At 43.8% G+C, this 22774-nt stretch overlaps 1 long non-coding RNA gene across 1 annotated transcript; it reads left to right on the top strand.

Moving 5' to 3' along the window:
- Positions 1-14494: 14494 nt before the first annotated feature.
- Positions 14495-22282, top strand: LOC140847214 (uncharacterized). The gene is made up of 3 exons (XR_012126963.1): positions 14495-15234; positions 15486-15585; positions 22048-22282. It is a non-coding gene; the product is annotated as an uncharacterized lncRNA (long non-coding RNA).
- The last annotated feature ends 492 nt before the right edge of the window (positions 22283-22774 follow it).

Genomic DNA, 22774 nt, shown 5'->3' with positions numbered 1-22774 from the left:
AGCTTTGCTGCTCCTTCCCCACTGCATAGAACCAGGCATTGTTTCTTGTCTTATGAAGGAAGGATGTGAAAAAGGAAGAAAGGGAGGGAGGAAGGGAAGAAGGAAGACGAAGGCAGGCTCCCCAGCACTGAGACCTTGCTATATCCTACTCTTTGTTCTTCCTCATTGTTTATGTTTATCTGGTTTATATTACACAAGAGGTCAGAGAAGAGAGAAACATCACAATTGCTCAAAGTGATTAGAGGTAGTTTCCTGGCATATGCAGGCCTTACTTTGCATATACCAATTCAGCAAAGATCTATGTGGCACCTACTCATAGTGACAGACACTGGTCCAGTTGTAACTGAGACACACAGGTGGTAAATGACGGCACAACCAGCAATCAAGAGTGCGTGGGGTAAAGGAAGAAGCAGAGAAGACACCCAGCCCACGTGCACAGGTGTAGGTATATCCATTGTTAAGGTAGCAAAATAATATCACACTCATTTTTAAATAGCTATTCCCTTGAACTCTCAGGGCCCCTCTACAACCTCAGTTTCCCTGGGCCTTCTCCTCAGGGTCCAATATCTCCCCACAGCCCAACACCTGAAGGGTTAACACCTGGTGCTATAACTGATTGGCATTCATTCTGATTACCTGTACCCCTGCCACAGAGGTGCTTAAATATTTTGAATATCACCTCTGAGTGGAAGGACAAATTGGATGTCAGGGTGAGTTAGTCAAGTGTGGGCTTGAATGTTTTCTGAGTGAACTGTCCACAGGAAAGGGGGCTGACTGAGAATCTCCATCTCCCAGGAGTTGCTGTGTGGAAGTGATAGTCGGCCATTGCTAAGAAGGAGAGAAGAAAGGTAAGAAACTCAGGGCTTCCCACCTTGGGAAAATGATCCAAACCTTGGTGCTGGTTTTCACTGACGAATTCTTTAACATGGCTTCTTGATAAGCTAGTTGTACAAGTGAGGTACATGCTAGATTTCCTACAACAGGATTCAACTTGTTTTAAACTTTGGGTCAAGTTTCTCTGGTATTTTTCTATGCTGGTTATCATGAGGGGAAGTCTCCTTACCTCTGAGTTCTTGCTCCCAGATGAGGAGGAGGTTAAAAAAAAAAAATCTCTTGGGAAAAGTCAAACGTCTGGAACTTTGATCTTATTTTTGTATCAGTGATGATATCCCAATTGTGTTATTATTACAAGATGTTACCATTGGTGGGAAGCAGGCAAAGTTTACAACTGACATCTGAATAGTTCTTATAATGGCATGTGAATCTATAATGATCTCAATAGCAATTAAAAAATTTGGATCTAGTTGCCTCCTCTCACACTGAGGACTTGATCAGAAACTGGCAGGTCCTATGTACATATATATATATAGGCAACAGTCATCAGAGAGGGAACAGGAGAGGCTAGAGGTCCTCATGCTAAAAAGGCAAAAGGAAGTCTTTGACAGCTGTGAGAGCCTCATCAGACTGTAGGCTCAGCCCCCAGGAATAATGTCTCATCTACTAGGACCACCAGCTTTGTGGCCCCTTCAGAGTCCTCCCAAAGGATATAGGTCGTTTTATATGTTGAAAAACCCCTCTATACTGCAAAAGCAGACTGCTTCTACTAGTGAGCTCCCCCTTTCTCATTCCATGTGCCCTGGATGGGCTACCAATCACACTGCCTTACCCATCAGCCAAAGAATGGGCATATGACACAGGCCTGCGAATGTGTTGTCTTTTCTGCTCGATAACAAATGTTTATTGACCCCCTATGAAGAATACTGGGAACATTTTTTGTCTGAAAAATCATAAGCATGATTGATGTGCTGGTTATCAGGGGTAGTAAGAGACGGGTCTCTGAGGAGGTGAGTGGTAAGTGAGACCTGGAGAAGTGACCCAATAGGACAAGACCATGCTGAGATGCTTGGGTTCCTGTTTCCAGCTCTGCCACTTACCAAATGCAAGGTCTTTTCAGGCAGGCACCGTGAACTCTCTGGCTGTTAGCTCTTCTACCTTTAAAAGGAGGGTATTAATATCTGTCCTGTTGAAGTTGCCTGGTTGTTTGCAAAACAAACAAAAAAGGTGCTTCAAATGTTAAAAGCAACATATATTTGGCTGATTGAAAATCATTTCATAAATTGATATGAGACATTTAGCTTCTGGCCAAGAGAAACAGAGCAAGATTTATCCTTGTACCTTAAACAACTAAAAAACAAAATAAAATATATGGAACAATGGTTTTCAGGCATTTTTTCAGGTGGTGGGATTCCTAAGAAAGGGGAAACAAGCAAGTCAGCCCTGCACTTTGGCTAGCTTACTGTCTGAATTGAGTCTGACTGCAGTGCAGGGAGGGGCATCCCAGGCAGGACCTGGTGGTCTCTCTTGTTGAAGAGGTAGAATTGGAAGTTTGGAGAAGCCAAAGGAGCTAAAGTTTTCAGAGCAGGGTACCATAGAGATCTTCACAAAGGATTCCAGAGATTCCTGCTCTAATGTTCTAATATGCAGAGTACTGAAATGTGTAGGTATTAGGGAGAATATCCAAAGTTAAGGAAAGAACCACTCGAAATTAGCAAGCAAAATAATTCCTAGAGCTCAAATAACACTGGAAATACTTCACAATCCTAAAAGCCAGAACAAAGAAATCTCAAAATACACAGGACATCAGGTGGAGTACTCAGAAAAGTATTGCCTCCATAGTGAGGTCATATTAACTCTATATCAAAAGACTGGTGTTGTTCAGCTTAACAAAGCTTAAAGCAAGGCTTAACAGGATCAAACTGTCTCCAAGTAACTTCAATGAGTCTCAGAACAAAGCTCAAAAACATTTGAAGGATCACGAAAAATCCATTTTGATATTCAATGAAAAATTATCAGACATGCAGAGTAAGGAAAGTATAGCCAATAATGAAAAGAAAAATCAACCAATAAAAACAGACCCAGAAATGATACAGAGATATAAATGGTAAACAAGGACATTAAAGAAGGGCATTATATTTATTATAAATATATTCTATGTGCTTGAGAAGGTAGGAGAAAGCATGAACATATTAAGGAAAAACATGGAAAATAAAAAGAGCAAAATTGAACTTCTTGACATAAAAAAGACAATGTTTTGAGATGAAAAACTACACTGGAGGGAGTTAAAGAGTTCCAGGATATGAAGGCCATGAAGAGCATCCCAGTTTAGGGTATTTTGCAAAAGTGGAATGAAAGCAAACTGTTTGGGAATGGAAGGTGAAATTATAAATTCAGGGCAGTGCTGGAGCATACTGAGTCTGTGAAAACTGTAGAGAAATACCTCAACCATAGGACTATTATTAAGAGGGTTATTTTAAAATGCACTCCTTTGTTAGGGCTGACACAGCTCTGAGCTAGGACCACACAGTGTGGTGAGCAAAGCATCAGCTACATTTCAGTCCCACGTGTTCACCAAGCCAGGGATAGTGTTTTAGGCCAACAGCACAGCCATAACACACACAGTGGCTGTCTTGCCAGTGGGTTTCAATCCTGAGAAAGTTCACTGTGGATTAAGTGAGACCAAAAAAATGACAGTGGAACATTCTTAGGGTGAAAGTGTTTATACCCAACTTTATTTCCACAGTGGTGGGTCAATCACTAGAATCCTGTCCACTCAGAGGAAGTCTGCGTGCAGCAAGCCAGTCTCTGCCTCTGGGAACTTGCTGCCCCTGTAGCTGTCTCCGTCTCCATCCTTGGCTCTGCCACCAGTCCAGTCCTTGCTCTCTGCAGCCATGCAGCCTTGCAGCAGCCCAGAGCACTGAGCGGAGCTCTTTGTATAGAGTCAGTAACAACGTATTGCCCACACACGTGTAGTGAGCAAGCCGAACAGGGCCAGGTGAGAATCCTGTCCATAGGAACCTTCGCTTTCTCCACAATTGCCCAAAGGCCGTTGCATGCACCAGCCCTCTGAGACACAGAAGAGATGAATGAAGCAGGCTTCTTAGCTTCATGGTTAACCAGTCCCACACAGAGGCTACTACCAATTTAAATGCTGAAACATCTTCAGGAAATGTCTTGATGCAGATCCCTAACAAGACTCCATAGTTTTAAAAATAAAAAGAAATAGAAAAATCTTTGACCTGCACTGGAGCCCTCAGCAAAACACCAAAGGATTGCTTGGACTCTACCCAGAGAATCTTCTCACTACACATTTGCCAAGGAAACACCTCATTCTGATTCTTCTTGGCCTGAGAACCCTAAGGTATATTTGGAACCCTGGAGACAGAAACAATATAGAGAGTCATTTCTTTCTGAGACAATTTATATTTTCATATCTTTGATACACAGTCTAATACTCAAATCAATAGACCAATGGAGATTCACCAGTGCAGGTTTAATAAGGAAAACAGTTAAAAAAAAAAGATTTGGAAAGCTAGAGATATGACCTGCAGGTGTATTAAATTGTAGGGGTGGGGTTAAGTTGGCTCTTTTCTTTCCCTAGTGTTTTGAAACAGAGAAGCTAAACCACTGAGTTGATTATAATCACATAGAAATAGGAGCTTCTGGCTGTTTTTTTTTTCTTTTTCGTTTTGCTCTCCCTCATTCCCTTCTACCCTTGTCCCAATCAATATAACAAGTTTTATCTTCTCTGATGAAAATTCAACTTTTGGGCTGTTTTTGCAATTTAGGCTTCCTCTCTCTGGTCTGAGTTTGCAATCAGGCAAATCAGCTTGCATCCAATATATGAGATTTGGAAGCCTGAAGCAAAGTCCCATTTCAGAAGGTGGGTGAGCAAAATTAATGAAGACAAAATCCATAAAATAAAGACAAGAACCCTGAGGCATTTGCAATCTGCCCATCTTTGTATCTGTCCCTTGGGAGAACACTGGATGGAGTCCTTTATATAGTAACACCAACAGTAATGCTTAATTGCCAATAGTGTGTAAGCATTAGCCTAGCAGTAGGCCAATTACATCATCAAGTAGATTAAGGTCAGGTGAGGATCCTGGCCATAGGAACTTTCAGTTGCCCCACAAATGAGAAAGGGAGAATCATATGAGATGGTTAAAAATTAGTAAAATAAAGATCATATAGGAACTTGTTGGCTTTTATGATAAGTTGTGATGGGAAACAATAACTCTTATGATTTGGAAAGGTCTTTCTCACTGCTGCATGGATAATGGGTTGTTGGGGGTGGGGTGGTATGGAAGAGTAGAAGCAGAGGAAACAATTAGAAGGCTGTGGGGAAATGGAAGTTTCTATGGCCAGGATCCTCACCTGACCCTAAAATACTTGATGATGTAATTGGCCTACTGCTACTACTGCTTACACACCCTAAACAATAAGCTACCATTGACTGAGTCACTATGTAAAGAGTTTGGCCCAGTACTCTGGGAGGAGGCAGAGACAGAGGTGGATTACATACCTGCAGACTGCTGGATGCAGATGTGATTCTAATGCTTAACCTACTGCCAGGAGAATAAAGCTGGGTATAAACCCTTTTTCCCCAAGAATATTCTATTGTCATTTTTCAGTCTCACTGAATCCATAGTGAACTTTCCCAGAGCTGAAACCTTCAGGCAAGACAAAGGCTAATACTGTAGTTTAGGCAAGGCATGATGAACAGTTGAACTAGGGTAGAAACAGAGAGTGAGAAGTGGCTGGAATTGGAGTACATTTTGGAAGTAGGGTTAATGGGATTGGCTGATGCTTTTTGTATGGGAGACATATAGAGAAGTTGAAGATGACTCTTTTGGTTCAAAGGTTTTAGTTAAATGGATATCTACTTACTCCTGAGATGAGGTAGACAGAAGAGAATTCAAGAGCCTATCTTGGATGTCTAATGTTTGAGATCTTTATTTGATATCTAAGGGCAGATGTCAGGAAGGCATTTGTACATAAAAGTCAAGAGCTCAACTGTAGGGGATTTAAATTCTCTGAACCAATCTTCAACTGTATAGCTCCAAATTTCTCTCTTCTGGTCAGCATACTCAACAAGCATTCATTGTATCCTGTGCTCTAGGACCTGTGCTCAGTGAGTTACGATGAAGTAAATAAACTTTGGGACATGACCCTGTCATGAAGGACAGAAACGTCAACCCTTTATCCTTGGTGTATATGGGCCACTCTAGATTTTGTTTTCCTTGCTGAATGGCCATCTTAGTGAACATCAATGCTGTACTTATTTATTCAGGAGTTTCCCAGTTTGGTATCACAGTAGCTCATTTACAAAGGAATCTTACAGAGTTATTACTCAAATTTCTTCCAAGTGCTTACTTATACCAAACTTGAGTACCTCCAGTGACATGGCACTCACTATGTTCTTTGAAGAGTTTTGATAGGTTTTTGGAATTGGGCTTCTTTGGGGGCAACAGAGGGCATGGGGTCAAATTGCCAAAATTTGCTTCTAAGTGGTAAATACTGTGACTTTGAGCAGCCATAGGATCTTTAGGGCTGCTATGGAAGGTGTCTTGCCTGAGGGTTTTGGCCCCAGGCAAGTTCACTATGGATTCAGTGAGACTGAGGAATTAAAATGGAACATTCTTGAGGTAAAAGGGTTTATTACTCAGCTTTATTCTCCCAGTGAGAACTAGAACCACATCTGCATCCAACAGTCTTCAGGTTTATAATCCTCCTCCATCTCTGCCCCTACCCAGAGCACTGGACAGAGCTCTTTATATAGTGACTCAGTCAATAATAGCTTATTGCCTATGGGTGTGGAAGCAGTAGCCTAGCAGCAGGCCAGTTACATCATCAAGTGGTTTAGGGTCAGGTGAGGATCCTGGCCATAGCAACTTCCATTTTCCCCACAGAGGGTCTGCAGATAGGTTCCAGACTTCCCCCAGGAAATTAAGTATATTATCCCTTTCCATTTCTGTCCAGCCTACACATAGAAACTTTTGGGTTATGGCCCCAGCTGCAGTGTTTCTGGAGGAAGATAACTTGGGAAGAATGTATAACTTTATAATGGAGATAATTTTGCTCATGTTCCTAGGTGTCTGCAGAAATAGGTCTTGCTTAAGTTTTATTACCTTCCTGAGACTGACAGAGCCACACACAACACCCACAAGCTTTATTTATGGACTTTTTCATCCCTGGCCAGAAAAAACCAGAAGTAAAATCCTCACTTCTTCCAGATGAAGAGAAGGAAGTCAATCCTCCTTCTTTGGGCCTCCATCTTTGGCTCCTAGTAGTCTACCTTGGCCTGTCTCCACCCTGCCCACAGAAGTTAGCTGTTCCCTCACCCTCCACCCCCACTTGTTGTCATTTCTCAGCTCTCCTATGTAACCCAGGCTTATTTAATTTGGGCTAATCTCCACTCCTGACTCAGGTAGGTGTGGTAGTAATAAATCAAAATGAGGACACAAGCTGTCAGGAGAGACTTGTCAGTCTAATCAACTTTATTAGCAGTGAGTCACAGGAAAGTCTCTGGCAGCTTTTTCTCCCCTTTTGCTTGATGCCTCCCTTTAGTCTCCATGAAGTTGCCAGCAAAGCACTGGCAACCAAGTTGGAGCTGAATTAGCAACAAGGATGTGGGAGTTGGGAAATCTTCATGTGGCACCCAGTGGACAGCCACAAATACTGCTGTGATCAGGGCTCACAAGGATGGGGGCAGCAGCCTGGGTTTTCCAGTGGGATTCCAAGGGTCTTCTCCCACTGCATTTGGGGAAACTATAGTTTAGACACCGGTTTATAACCTCTAGAAACCTGGAACTGGACAGTATGAAAAAAACCCATCTAAGCCAACTTTTTGCTTTGGGGCAGGGAAAGATATTTAACAAACTTTCACCAAACCAGAGGGGGGGGTGCATGTGAGAAAGAAAAGTGGCCTTGAATCTGGTGGCTTTGCAGCCCCTGATTCTAGATTTTGCTGAGGCCATGCTTTTTGCTATAGGGTATCAGACCTGTGTCCTCATGATGGATCTTCCCTTTTTTGCTTTAGTAGTTTCAGTAGGTTTCTGTTTCTTGCAACCACAGCAGTTTTTATTAAGAAAGCATATTGAAGCACAGCATTTTGCAACATGCACATACTGAACAAGTCTCCAATTGGGGTCTTCTCTGAGCTTCAGAGTTATACATCTAGCTGCCTGGTGATCTCCCACATGGGGTCCTACAGGTCTCAACTGAATAGCAAATCTATTGTAAACATGAAAACATTGAAGCCCCCTGGACAACATTCCCATTCCTGATACTTTCTTTGAAGGTCAACACTGTTATCAGTTACCTTATATGCTGCCAGACCTTCTTGGATATGTTCACACATAGACACATACAGAAATAAATGTAGATATAGATAGACAGATGGATGTATGTTTTTGTCTTAAATGACATTGTATTCTACATATCATTTGATAACTCATTGTTTTCCTACTTAAGATGTCTTGGCCATCTTTCCACATCAGAATATTTATCTCAGTCTTTTTACCTGCTGCATAGTATCCCACAGGGTGGCTATACCATAATTGATTTAGCTATCCTTACTGTAGAACATTTAGGTTGTATCCCCTTTTGTTTTTTTCAATTACAAATATGATTGCATGGATATTCCTTCTAAAGGCTCTTTTGATATGTGCAAGGGCTCCTCTGGTATAAGCATTAAGGGCTGGGCTTGCCAGCTCCCAAAGAATGAATCCAATCCTATCCTCCTTGCCTGTCATCCAGCCAGGGGAATCCACAAGTCTTCCTTCTCCCTTCCAGCCAATCACCAGTGCTGGCCAGGATCCATGCCTTGCTTCAAAATTCAGCTCCTGCTGTCAGTCTTACTCCTCCTCTCTCCTTCATACCTGCACCCCTCCAGCATGGACCACTGCCTACCTTCCATGTTCATGCTTGGCCCCTTCTGATCCACCTCTACTCTCTGCTGGAGAGACCCAGAGAAAATGAAACCTGATAGGGTTGTCTGCTGCCTATCCACAGGCTCCCCAGTGCCTCAAGGGAAATTGCAGCTCCCCACCATAGCATGCAAGGCCTTTCATAGTATGAGCCTGGCTCCCTAGTCCAAGTTATTTCCATGTCACTTCTGCCTTAACCCCCTAGAAACAGGGAACTGACTGTAGTTCTCCACTTACCTCCATGCCACTATTTCTTGACTCTTTGCTTTTTCTCATGCTGCGCCTTCTGCTTAGAACACACTTATCCTTTTCCGTTTGCCAGATTAACACCTATACATCTTTTAAGACCCAGCTCAGGTGCCCTCATATGTTCCTGGAAGTGCACTCTGCCCGCTCTAGTACTGCACTTCTCAACTGTAATCTAAAGATTTACTTAAGTATCGGTTCTCTCACTAGACTATGAGCTTTGTAAGGGTGAGACATTGGTTTCAGCCACCTCTATGCCTGCAGATCACAAAGACAGCATCTCCCACTGTTAATCCACATCCTTTTGTGGGGTCTGTCCCCACTTCCTGTCTCCAAGAAGTTGCTGGGGGACCCAGACTGAAGTCAGTCAATGGGAGCAGGTATTAGTCCCAGGACTTTTTGTTCAAACTGTTGGGGAAAAAAGGCTCTCTTTTCGATTGGACTTGGCATTATGAGAATATAAAGCTGGTGAGGTTGCAGCCATCTTTTCACCTTTAGGAGTTGGTCTATGTGAGAATGAGAGCCGAGAGAAGAAAAGAATAAACACTGAGTTCTGATGGCTTCATCTGAGCTCCTAGATTCAGCCATGTACACTCCACTGAACTTTCCATTGTTTAAGCCAATATGTTCGTTTACATTTTAAATCAGCATGAATGGTGTTTTCTGTCACTTGCAACTGAAGGAGACCAGTGGACATGAAAAGAAAGGGCAGGCATACCTCACCCTCGTGTAGTATCCCCACCACACTGAATAGGCTGTGACTAATAGGATACTGCAGAAGTAGCAGTGTGTCACTTCCAAGGCTCAGCCAAAAAAGCCCTGTAGCTTCCACCTTGTTCCCTCCTGAGTTGTGGCCTCTGGGGGACACAGGTGCCATATGTGAGGACATTCTAACAGACCTGTGGAGAAGCCCACATGGGGAGGAACTGAGACTTCCAAAAAATCATCAGCTGTGTGAGAGAGTTACCTAGGAAGCAGGTCCTCCAGCCCCGATAAAGCCTTCAGAAGACTGTGACCTGAGGACAGACCCCAAGCCAACATCCCCACCTGAGCTGTTCCCAAATGCCTGCCCCACAGAAACTGTGAGAGATAAAAAATTATTGTTGGAAGTCACTGAGTTTGGAATAATTTTTTACATAGAAATAAATAACTTATAGATAACTACTTTACCTCCCAAATCTGCTGCCCCAACAAGGAGCCCCAACCCTCATAGCTCCTCAACATTTAAAGGGGAGCAGCATTCATAAAGCATTTCAGGCAAAAAAAACATCCATCAGAGTCATCCCTGAATACTCTGTTTTCCTCACAACTCATGTGCAGTCCAAGTATCCATCCTGGTGACTTTCCCTCAAACTGTATCCTGAATTGCTATGCATTTCCACTTCTATAACCCTAACCCAGCCACCATGATCTCTCAGCTTGACTGACACGATGGTCTCCTAAAAACTCTCTTGGCTTCACTCTTAAACCCACATAAAAGTTTCTTCTTGAAGACAGAAATATTTTATTAAATTTCACAACAGATGCTATCATGTTCCTCTTTGTTCTAGTGGCTTCTCAGCCAACTTTAAATAAATCCCAACTCCCTACCTCAGTTAAGGTCCTGCATGCTCTGGCCTCAGCTCCCTTTATACTTTATGATCTGCTGTGCCTTCCATCTGTCCCTTGAACACACCAGGACCGCTGCATACCAGGGCTCAGCCAGGACGGTTACTTCCCCAGATCTTCACACGGCTGTTCCTCCTCCTCATTCCGGTCTCCAGAGAGTCACAGTCAGCCTGCTATGGCAACCTTGACCACTTCGGCAGTAGCCTTTATTTACATCTCCTACATTTATATTTACCTGAAACAATATTATTTTTTCAAATATTATGTTTTCAAGTTTCTTGCCTTCCTCCCTCTTAACTGAAACAAGTTCTGGGAGAGCAGGGCCTTGTCTTGTTATTCTCTGCTACAATCCTACTGCCTATATGAGTATCTGGCTTATAGCAGGTGCTCAATAAATATTGTCCTAGAAGCTGACTAATGTTCTATGGGATAGGCCTTGGGCAATACTGAGCCTAATCATCTCAAAAGTCTATAGCAGCTCCCAAATGGTGCTTTTCCTCGTTCAACTGACCCTGCTCTTCTCTTTGCCAAATACACACCCTATGAAATGGAGAAAACATGCCTTCTCTTTGTAACTAGAGTTTTCCCATCACCAAATTCAGGTGGCCATGGCTTACCTAGGACTGGTGGCTTCCTGAAAGCTATGCAGCCAGTGTGTGTCAGGGCTGGGAATTTGAGTTCCACTCCAACAAACCCAAGAAGCTGTGATGGAGAGGAGAGGCAGGACAGGAGTCAGCAGAATTTGATTATTAATGGAAGTAGAATCATCATGAAGCTTCAAGGTCCCTTCGCACAACAGCCCCTTTCAAGGCCCTGGGAGAGGCACTAACAATGGGGTCACATGCTCAGATGTTTTTGTAAAACTTACATGAGTAAGGTAGTTTGTCTACTTCAGCTGAGGCTGTTGTTTCTTTCTGTTGCAATACACTCCCATCAGGTGATGTTGGCAAGCTGTGGGCATTTTGGGATCTGGCTAAGAATATGTTGAGTTAGAGTCCTATTTAGCAAAAGCATAGTGGGATATATATGTATGGTTTCCAGTTGATTTCACACAGAGCTAAGCTATTGCCAGCCATTCCGGGAATGGCTTCCCGGAATATTCCTACTCTGTCTTACTGACTCACCTGTGCAACAACATGAAGATATGGGGCCAAGCGTCATAGCTCCAAAGCTTGTCCAGTCATGCGCAACACCAAAAGACAGCGAGGAAGTAGAGCTAGAAGCTAGTCTCTGGGACATTGTTTTAATCTTCATACATAAAACAGAAAGTGAGGGAGTTGGTCCTCATTGACACCTCAGCAACATGAAAGCTTTCTTCTGCCCAAAGAACTTTTCTGTTCTCTCTATAGAAAAATCCTATTACTGAATCATTGTCATATGAAGAGGCAATCAACGAGTATAAAGCAAAAATATGTAGAGAATAAGAAAGTATTTTAGAGGTGTGCCAGCAGTTAATACAAACACTATGTTATTTTTCTGGTTGCTCTGCTATTTATGTAGCTTGTCAATTTTTTAAGCTTTCTTATTCATTATGATTTCTTTTCTTCACTCCAAATCAATATTCACTTCTACACTTAAATTTGTTTTCTTTTTTCCTTAAAGAGGATTCCTAAGTGGTACAAGCTTCTCCATGGATCTCTTATCCACAGCTGATTATCAGCTTGGACTTGGACTTGAATGAGGAGGCTGTAGTGGGACTTGTGAGGGAATCAGGGTGGGTGTCCTCGGTTGTGAGGTCTGTTCTGGCCAAGAAGAGGCCAGTCCCGGTTTGCAGTGACAAGAACAGCTATGGTCCCCCCTCCAGCACTGCAATCCTCTTCCCTTCAGCCCTCACCATGGGCTGAAAGCCAAATGATTTCCTGTGCTTTCTGTTTATCAGCTCTCTTATCATGATGGTGAGAGCCACCTACTCAATAAAACAAAGCAAATAAACTCTCACAAACGCACCAACAGCTCTGAGTGCACAGGCCCTGATTTTATTTCCTAATTAACCAGTCATTCTCAGCCAGTCAGATGATTTGCTCGTCATCCCATTCAGATTTGTGGGCAAACAAACCATCCCTGGGTCTCAGGCAATAGCTCCTGGGGTGGGGAGGAGGGAGGACGGGGAGGGAGAGGGGGAGGGCCCTCACCCCCATTCCTCTTTTCTGTGGCTTCCTGCGTCCCTCCTCCCTGCCCCTCTGCTGTCTGCTCAGAATTAACAGGCTTGCAAGGCTGTTTGCAGAATGCCCAGGGCCAAGGTGATGACGAGGTTCCCGGGAAACCTCTTCCCTCTGCTGTGTCCTTTCCTTTCCGTTCACTTGTCAGTCCCCAGGGTGCTCTGATTGGGAAGGTAGCCCCAGTGAGCCGATGAGCACGATTAGTGCAGCATCTCTTCCCAACAGGCTGGACAAGGAGGCAAAGGGGCCCCAGGGAGAAAAGGAGAGATGTTCCACCTTCCCAGAAGGCATGTGGATGCTCCCAAGCACTTACTTCTCTGCTTCTCACCAGCTCTGCATCCTTGGGAAAGTCACTCCCCACCTCTGGGCCTTTGTCTCCTCAGCCTTGAAAGGAAGAAATAGTATTCTAAGGTCTCATAATAGTGGTTCTCACACCAAAACTGGCAAGCAGATGTGTTTTGAGGGCTCCACATAATACATTGCCTTGTTTTGTTTTTATATTTGGATTAGTTGGTAACACTTTAAAAATGTGGAGTCATCGTTTTGAAAATGTAGATTTCAGGCTTCTTTCAAATTGCTCAGAAAGTCTGGTTTCAGTGGGCCCACATTCCCTCATGACAACAGTTAGCTGCAGAAGAGAAGCTGCCCCTGAGAGAAGGGACATGTTCCTTCTCATTCACCACAGTCCCCACCATTTCTATCATATTCTACCAAACCATCTTCATTCATGAAAGTTATTTGTGTGACCCTTGAGGGCATGTAAGTTTGTGATGGTAGTCTCTATTTTGTTTCATATTCTGTCGTTTTAATGCTGCATTCCTTCTGAGTACTCACAGCTCATTCTATAGGTGTTTATTGACCCTCTCTCATGGTGCCGGTCCTATGCTAAGCAGTGAGGAATGCAGAAATAAAGTGTGGCCTCCCCCTTGAAGAACCTAAAGTTCAGTTCCAGGGACATGGGGCTGGCTAGATAAGAGTCCATGGAGGAAGCCTTCCTCCGTGTTGTGGGGAAACACAAGACCAGTGTAAACCATCTCTCTTTGTTTATCACTGTATAGCCTTACTCCTAATATTTATGTGGTACGTGAAAGTTTTCAATATACTTTCCTATCCATTAGATCTCTGAGTCCTTATCACAATGTAGAGAGGTAGGTATTACTTCCAGATGCTCACAGAAGGTACTATGGTCTCAACGTTTATGTCCCCCTAGATGCATATATTGAAAACTTAAGGCTCCAAGTGGCATTAAGTAGTGGGGTCTTTGGGGGGCAATTAGTTCCTGAGAGCACAGCCCTCATGAATGGGATTAGTGACCTTGTAAAAGAGCCCCGAAAGAACTACGTGAGCCCACGTGAGGATGCAAGAAGGCTGCAACCCAGAAAAGAACCTTCACCAGAGCTCAACTATGCTTGGCATCTTGATCTCAGACCACCAGTCTCCAGAACTCTGAGATATAAATGTCTGTTGTTGATAAACCACCCAGTCTCAGGCATTTTGTTATAGCAGCCTAAACAGACCAAGACAGATGCCTTGTGACTTGCTGTAGTCCTCCACAGGCTGTGTTTTTAATACTCATCACAAACACCTCCAGACATAATTTTAAGACTTGGCATCTGCCATTCTGAATGCATGAAGTGCTGCGCCCACAATACCCTTTGCCTGGCAATCGGTCTTCATGTTCCTGGTCCACTGTCTAAGAAGATACTGGTGAGGTGTCTCAGCTACAGGCAGATACAAAATTCCCCCTAGTTCTCTGCATGTCACTGGCCTCTGAACTCCCTATTTTCTCCCAGGTCTGCTTTTATCTCCAAACAGCATTGCAAAGGGCAGTAGCCAATCCCAGACTCTCTGACTTCCTGTGGTCCAGGGAGCATCCAACCTGGCCAGCCCTCTCTGACTGTATATATGTGGAGCAGCAGTTGTATTCCATTCCCTTTGGACTGACCAGAGAATAAGTATCTAGGGTAGGAGATATGGAAGAGTCTATAGATCTAAATATCCCTTTCTCTCAGAAGACACACTTCTGAATTCTTTTCCTAGGCTCCACACCAAAGGTTGGAATACTGCTCCACCCTCTGTGACTGCCACAAAGGTGGGTGTGAGTGATGGTGATGGATGACCCCCTGACAGGCTGCCGAGGACACTGTGGGCTGTGCTTCCATCTTCATGGACATGTATGATGCTCCTCTCCTAACAAGCTTCTGTCTGGTTGAAAGTAATAAATCTCCTGTGATTTAAGTGACAAGCTGTTGGGATTATTTCCTTTGGCTTTGGCATAAAGAGGAAATGTGAATTCAACATCATCTGGAGTGGAAGGAATACATCAGATCTGAAGACTGGGTTTTTCCAGCTGAGCAGGACATAGAGGACTAATCCTGGTAGGGACATGAGGTCACTCAGCTGGAAGATGGAACAGTGAAGATACAGAGCTAGGCCCTCAGACTGCAAATCAGGTGTCATTTTTCTCCATTATCCTGTCTCATTCTTTACCTCTAACTGCAGGTACTCCTACCTCCACTTAGGTACCTGTGTCATTAGCATGTTCCCATCACCCACTGAGCTGCCTTTATCGTGTACCAACCAGTAGACCTTTTCTGACCCATCCCTTAACCCAATTTAATCTGCCCCATCTAATTAGCCCACATGCTAACTCACTCCCTGATGCTGATGCCTAATGGTTATCACAAACCCTTTACTCACACAGAGAGTCACACTTTTCCAAATCCTGCCTCATCCTTCTCACATCATATGTGTCTACAACTGGCCAGACTTGAACATCAGTCAAAGAGACAGACTAACATAAGGTAAAGCAGGGTGGTTTCATTGAGTCAGGGACTGGAAGGGACCACAGAGGGTGCTAAGGTCACAGGTGGCACAAAGCCTGAGCTCCTACTCAGGGCAAAGTCCCTAGTTTGTGCTCAGTGCATTCTTGTTGGATGAGAGAATGAATGAATGAATGAATGAATGGGAATGGGAATGGAAATTGCACCAATATCAGGAGAAATGTTGGAGAGTGCCCAATTCAGTGACTGGTACAGTGGAACAGGAAGGATAGAACAGACAGATAGAGAACAATTGGAATGAGTTGGGGAGAGATGATACTGTGGCTGCCTGGCACCCATGTTCCCTTCCTCCTGTAACAGATCTTGATTTCCCCTGTTCCTTACTGCATGCTGTCTAAGTGGGACTGCCAATCAAGGTGATCCTGGCAATGCCTGGTACATCACCCAACCAGGCTAATCAGTCTCTTTCTCTCATGAGAATTTGAGCCTTAAGCAGAGTGATGTAAGGACAGAAAATGCTGGTTGCTGTCTCATCCCACCGGTGATGACTTGAACAGACTATCCCTCATTTCCTGTTGCCTTGTCCACCAGAGCTGGCCTGGTTCTGTCTGCCCCAAGCTTTGTAGTCAAGCTCTTCCTATGAGCAACCCCTATCATTGTAATAAATTTCTTGTTTTAGACTTAGATTAGCCAGAGTGATTTCTGTCACTGACAATCAGATATTCCTAACTAATACAAGATCAAGGGTTAAGATGGTTGGAAGTACTAGGGTCTTAGGCAGTTTCTGAGTTATCCCCCTGGTGGCTTGCTATGTGGTTATTAGTTGGTCAATACACAGGATAATCTGACTGATTTTTAGACCAGAAGAAATGACACCAGTATGTGCCTCCCCAAGTACTGCTCCTAAATAGTAAATCAGTAAGATGGGGGCAGGAATTGAGAGCTCTCTGGTGGTCATTGCATCTGGTCTCAAAGCCTCAAGCCCACCTCAGACCTATTGGGCCCTGACACTCCTAAAAGGGGACCTGGGATACTCAGAGGGCAGCACTGATGGGACTTCAGTGCAATGAACACAGATTTTCCTTCTGCTTCTGCCAAAGACTGACAGCCCAGTCAACAGGACACGCAGGTTGGTATAAGAAGCTAGCTTGACAGGTTCCTCCAGGAAATTCTCTCTCTAGCTCTCTCTTTATCAAATAGAATCCTCCCACACCTTTGTCAGACAATGTTTTTAAAGAGCACTGCTGCTTTATTGTCCCGTGCTGAACAGCTCTGAAGTCTCATTTGAGAGAAAAACCAAGACAGACAAAAAGGAAAGAAGGGGAGGCGAGAAGGAGGGAGACCTGGGAGGGGCAGGCAAAGAGAGTGAGAGCTGAGTCACATCAGGTCTCCTCTGATGATGGACTGGACAGCAAGGGCCTGCAGAAGTGATTCAGGTGGACAGGGAGAAGCGGCTGGCCCCCTAATGAGCTGAAGTCATTAGCAGAGTCCAGAAGCACACAGTGAGCATTGGCTTCTGGGGCCAGAGTCATGGTCCAGCCTCCTCATAAGGGTCCTGGAAGATTAATGTTAGGATACAGGGCAGAATAGGGAAAGCTGACTAGCCCCACTCCAGGGCCCAAGAAAGACAGGGTGGAGAGGGGACAACTCTAGCACCTGGACCTCGAGCTCTCTCCTCACCTTCATCCTTCACTCCCTAGTCCCATGTCTCTGTCCATTGTGCTGATTCACTCTGCTCATCTCTGCTCCCACCATCTCCACCACCACCACCACCTTCCTTTTGTCTACTTTTCCTTCAAGCCTTCCACTCCTTTATCTCTGTGGCATTTCATCTCAGACCCTACCTGCTAATAACTTCTCAGTCTCCTCAGCTCAAGTTCAACGTCTTCGAAAAGGAGGGTATAATAAATTCAGCCAGGGGCTACACAGTATAGGAAGCCCTGGCTGGTAGAACGTGCACACCAAACTTTTCTGTGGTTTACTGGCCTGTCCAGGGACTGGCTGACCGAAAGAGCTGTGGCCAGGGCAGCAGGGTCGTGTGGTGTAGAGCGGGTCAGCCCACTGGAAATACCCGCAGAAGGAGGTGAGGCGGGCGGCCCAGGGCTGTAGAACTGGGGGTCAGTGTGTCACTGGAGGTCAGGAGGTCCACCTGCCTGTCACTGTTGCAGAGACTTCTGAAGGTTCCATCCAGGAGCATCTATCAGTGACACCAGGGACTGGAAGGGACACAGTGTTAGACAGTAACCAGAGACCATTAACAAAAGAAGTCTGAACATTCAAAGACAGTTGGTCATCTGAAATGTCAGAAAAGACCACGAGGACCAGTCAGACAAAATCTCTCCCTTCATCAATGGGGCATTCCTAACCTGCAGATGAGACGAGGGGCAACCCAGGCCTGAGCATCTGCTCTAAGCAGGCAGGCAGTGAGAAGGGGCTGTCTCCTCAGGCCTTGGGTCTTTGCATTCTGGTTGTCATCTCTGCAATGGGAGAATAACAGTACTGAGAACATGGGACTACAGGAAGCATAAGTAAAATCCCACACACATAACCTGCTCAGCGTCTGGCCCACAACTAAGTCTCCATGTGGCTAGCCTTTTTAAAAATGATTTTGATTTAAGTTTTGAGATTTATTAAGATGGTGATTATTACTAGCCAAACCCATCGGCCAGAAGAAAGATCTGAGCAGAGAGGGAGGTAGCTCAAAAAGTGATGGCTGAGAACACAAACCTGCTGCTGCTCCATTCTTCGTTTTGTTTACACTAACCAATCTCCAGCCCCCAACGCCCTGGTTAGGGATATGTGAAAAAGGTTATCACAAGGGTCACACTGAGAATTATTAATTCTCTGTTTTCAACTGTTGTGCAACATGGACACACTCTTCCTCTGAGATTGCCTGAAGCCAAGCTGGCCGACCTCTGGGGTAGGACTTTACCACTGCAGTGACAACAGTGTTCTCCTGGAAGAGGAGCAGCCTCAAGTTACAGGCATGGCAACACACTGGGGACCAGGGGTCCCTCCCACTGGGCTGCATTGTGTTCTGTCCTCACTTGTGCCCTGGTCAGATGAGTCACTGATGGTGCTGGGAGGTGGGAACGGTGGGTGGATGGCGGGAATTCTGGCAGCAAAACTAGCAGCTCCTGGCAGTGGAAGAGCTTTTCAGAAGGCACACTGGCATCACAGACATGGAAGATGGTCAGTTTTCCCCTTTCCAGAAGCACCAGAGATCCCCTCCAGGGAGGGTGGACTTAAACTCTTTACTCCTGATCCTTAACTCCAAAGACAAACATCTTCCTAAAGATGGTCTTTTTATGAAGCTTGGTCCCTTTCTTTTCTCTCTCCTTTCCTTAAATCAGTCTCTCCCCCTCTTTCCCCATTCCTCATATTCTGTGATTGTTAACTGAGTTGATGAGTCTGTAGACTGAATGGAGGCATAAATCCAAGAGCAGAACCTCTTCTTGTATCAGGGAAGTTAAATGCCCAGAGAGTGAAGGGACTTGCCAACATTGCACAGCAAGTAGTTACAGAGATGGAGCAAACCGAGGTCTCCAGGTCAGGTCCCAAGTAGGTTCTTCCGCCTGCAGGAGAGGGTCCTAGATGAATCCCACTTGACACTACTTCTGGCCAGAGCAAATAGGCATGAAATCCAAGTAAAGAGATCTGTGGCCAGTTATCATAGGAAACACTGGATTGAGCAAGGGTGAACACGCTTGCCTGATGTAGGGCTCCTCACAGCCTTTGACATATTACAGTACATGAGAAATCTCATGGTTTGGGTCGGGGTGAGGTACACTAGGATATACAGTATTTTACAGACTTACTTGACCTTTATTTTTCCAATAGCCATCTTACAGACTAACATGCAGCAGAACATACCGGAAAACACTGTGCCACACAATGCTGCTTCATGACCCAGCCTCAAGAATGGATACCCCTTTTCAAACTTCCTTCACAGGAGAGAAGCAGCTCCTTTCACACAAAGAGACTGGGCTGAGTTTCTGGAAACATGAGCCTTTAAAAGGAAGGGGACAGCATAAAACAGATTCAAACTAATGAAATGCTCTTTCTCTCACCCTACTTTATTTCTAGAACTCTACATTTAATGAAATATTTCAGGATGGAAGGGGTGAGGAGAAGCAAGTTTGCCCTGCTCCCAAGACTCTGCCACATTTCAGCCCAGAGAAAACTAAAGCAGGCCTCCTGAAATAGAAATTAGATATTATCTCTCTCTTTCAGTGTGTGCATCTCTGTCTTTCTCTCCTTTTCTCTTTCTCTTTTACTCTGTGTCTGCATCTCTTTCCTTTTTTACTCTATCTTTCCTTTTCTCTCCTCTCTTTCTGTGTGTGTGTGTGTGTGTGTGTGTGTGTGTGCGTGTATGTGTGTGTGTGTATGATTGTCTCTACCTCTCCTTTTCTCTCTCTCTTTCCCCATCCCATACCCTTTTTTCTCCCCACTCTCCATTTTTCCCTGTGATGAGAAAAAGAGAGCAAGCTAAAGGATTCTGGGCTGATCCCGGGCCAACTGTGGTAACAAAACTCAGTGTGCGCATGTAGAGGCTTTGGAACAAAAATACCTTGTAACTATTATTTTCATGAGTCTCTGACCATCCACACACTCCCTCTCCCATTCTTTTAATCTGGAGCTACTGAGAATCAGTATTTTCCTCACCTTTGTAATATGAGAAACAAGTTAATTAAAATCAATCTCAACTCCAGTCTCAGAGCGTCTCTGCTTTGGCTGCAGATCTATCAACAGTATGTTTTGATAGCAGCGCATGAAGGTGGTTATTCAGAGTCACTGATAATTGAATTAATTTAGGAGGCATTAACTAAGCCCTATGATTAATTACACAGGCAGCAGACAGAGCAGTAACTCACCATGGTGTAACTCATCATGGTGGGTAGCTGGATGAATAAGGTAAATGCCAGCTCCCTTTTATCCAGATCCAAACACCCAGAACACTCAAATAACCAGAATGGTTTTCACAGCTTGCAGATGTTTACAACACTGACCCTAACAAACATTGGGTCCTTGAAGGTCTTCCTGAACCCTGAAAGAGAGGTCAGAAGGTATATGAATATGCTCATTTTAAGGAAATTTTATTTGACTCTATCTCTTTGAAAGTTGGTCATTTATGAAGGATATTTGTAACATATCTCATGGCATCAGAATTCCTTAATTAGTTTTGATCCCATTTCTCCATTTATTAACCAGTCTGAAATAAATAGAAATTAGAAACTCTCTCTCCCTCTATCTCCTTCCCCATTTTTCACAATATACACATACACACACAGGTTAATGTCCATGCCTATCACATACATATCATTCCTATAAATATAAAGGTTACATGCAAGTATATATGTTCATAAATAATAAAATAAAATTGGGAATATAGATGAAGAATTATACTCAGAAAATAATTAATGTAGAAAAGACAGAAGAATAGGTGAGGAGAAGGTAGGGGATATTTCTGTTTCTCCTGTTGTAGTCCTCTGGCCCCTCTCTCCACCTATTACCCATTTCTTAAGGCCCAATTCAAGAGCCTTGCTTTTTCTTGAAGAGTTCACAAATGCCTGATTGGGATGCCAGTTTTCTGGGACAGTGCTTCAAAAATGTTTCAGGCAAATGTTAGATACAGTGTCTGGCCCATAAATGAAATGTGAACTCATACTAACATAGCATCTGGCCAGGTATGGTTTCAGAAGGGCTCCCCTGAAATGGGTGCTAACCCAATCCTGCAGGTTCAAAACTGAAGTTCAAAAGCCATGGAAAAGTCACACATGCCTGACTCCAAAGCCCAGGCTCAAAGAACCACTTCCTCCATGGAGTCCTGGAGACCTTCCAGGGCCATCTGATTTAAGAACTGCTTTCTTTGGGTCCAGCTTGACCACTGAGGATGGAAGCGAAATAGTTTTTATTTGTATTACTCAAGTAATATGTGATTGCAGGCTCATTATAAAAGATTGGAATGATCATATGTGTGCCAGAAAGCCCCAAACGGCCAGTGAATCATCCTCTAATCCCTCTTTTCTCACTAGAACTCAACAGTTTTGTTCATGCATTCTTCTGATCAGCAATATGGACCTTTACATAAATCAGTTTTGTCTGTTTTATGATCACACCACCTTTTACAAGATGCTTCTTTATTTAAAACATGCCCTAGAAATCATTTCATAGTGGTACATATAAATCTATACCCTGTCTTAATGCATAGCCCTCTAATCTGCTTTTTTCAAACCATTTTACTAAATACCTCTGTGAACACATGCCAGGAGATTGCCAGTCTAGATTCCTAAAAGTGAAATTTCCAGGTGTTATGGATTGAACTGTGCCCCTTCCCCAAATTTGTATGTTGAAGTCCTAACCCCCAGGAGCTCAGAATGTGAATTATTTGGAAATAGAGTCGTTACAGATGTAATTAGTTAAGTTAAAATGAGGTCATTAAGGTGGGGTTTAATCCAATATGATTTGTATCCTTCTAAAAAGGGGAAATTAGGACACAGAGACAAGCCCACAAGGAGAATCCCATATGAAGGTGAAATCAGAGATTGGGATGGTGCTTCTGCAAGCCAAGGAATGCCAAAGACTGACAGAAAACCACCAGAAGCTAAGAGAGAGGCATGGAACAGTTTCCCCCTCACGGCCCTCAGAAGGAACCAACTCTGACGATACCTTGATCTTACACTTTCTGCCTCCAGAACTATAAGACAATAAATTTCTATTGTTTAAACCAGTCAGTTGTTAGTACTTTATTATGGCAGCCCTAGCAAATTAATATGCCTTGTTTGCACATTTAAGCTTGATGTATAGTGCCAATTGCTCCACCCCATCAATATTTATCATCGCAAAGTTCCAGGTATAGTTTTTAAAACAGTAAAGGTCTTCAGACCCAGCAGGTACCATACGTATATGCATTACCAGCAATAAAAGTTATAATAATGATAATGACAAAATAATAATAAATATTAAAATAAAATAAAATTATTTTTAATGTATTATTATTAAATAAAATAATGATAATAATAGTACCTGTAAATGCTGAGAATCACTTTTGTGATCTCACTGAGTACTGGAAATGAGCCTGTCCTGATTTCACCCCTATCAACTTGGATTTTCCAAGCAATTGTATCACAATCTTTTTGGGGTGACAGTGGGGGAAGATGCCTCACAATAAGGCAGTATAGGCTAAGAGACAAAGAAGGAATGCAGACAG

This window comes from Manis javanica, chromosome 17 (assembly GCF_040802235.1).
Source record: "Manis javanica isolate MJ-LG chromosome 17, MJ_LKY, whole genome shotgun sequence".
NCBI lineage: Eukaryota > Metazoa > Chordata > Mammalia > Pholidota > Manidae > Manis > Manis javanica.
The sequence above is the reverse complement of the archived record's forward strand: the minus strand, read 5'-3'. Positions and strand labels throughout refer to the sequence as shown.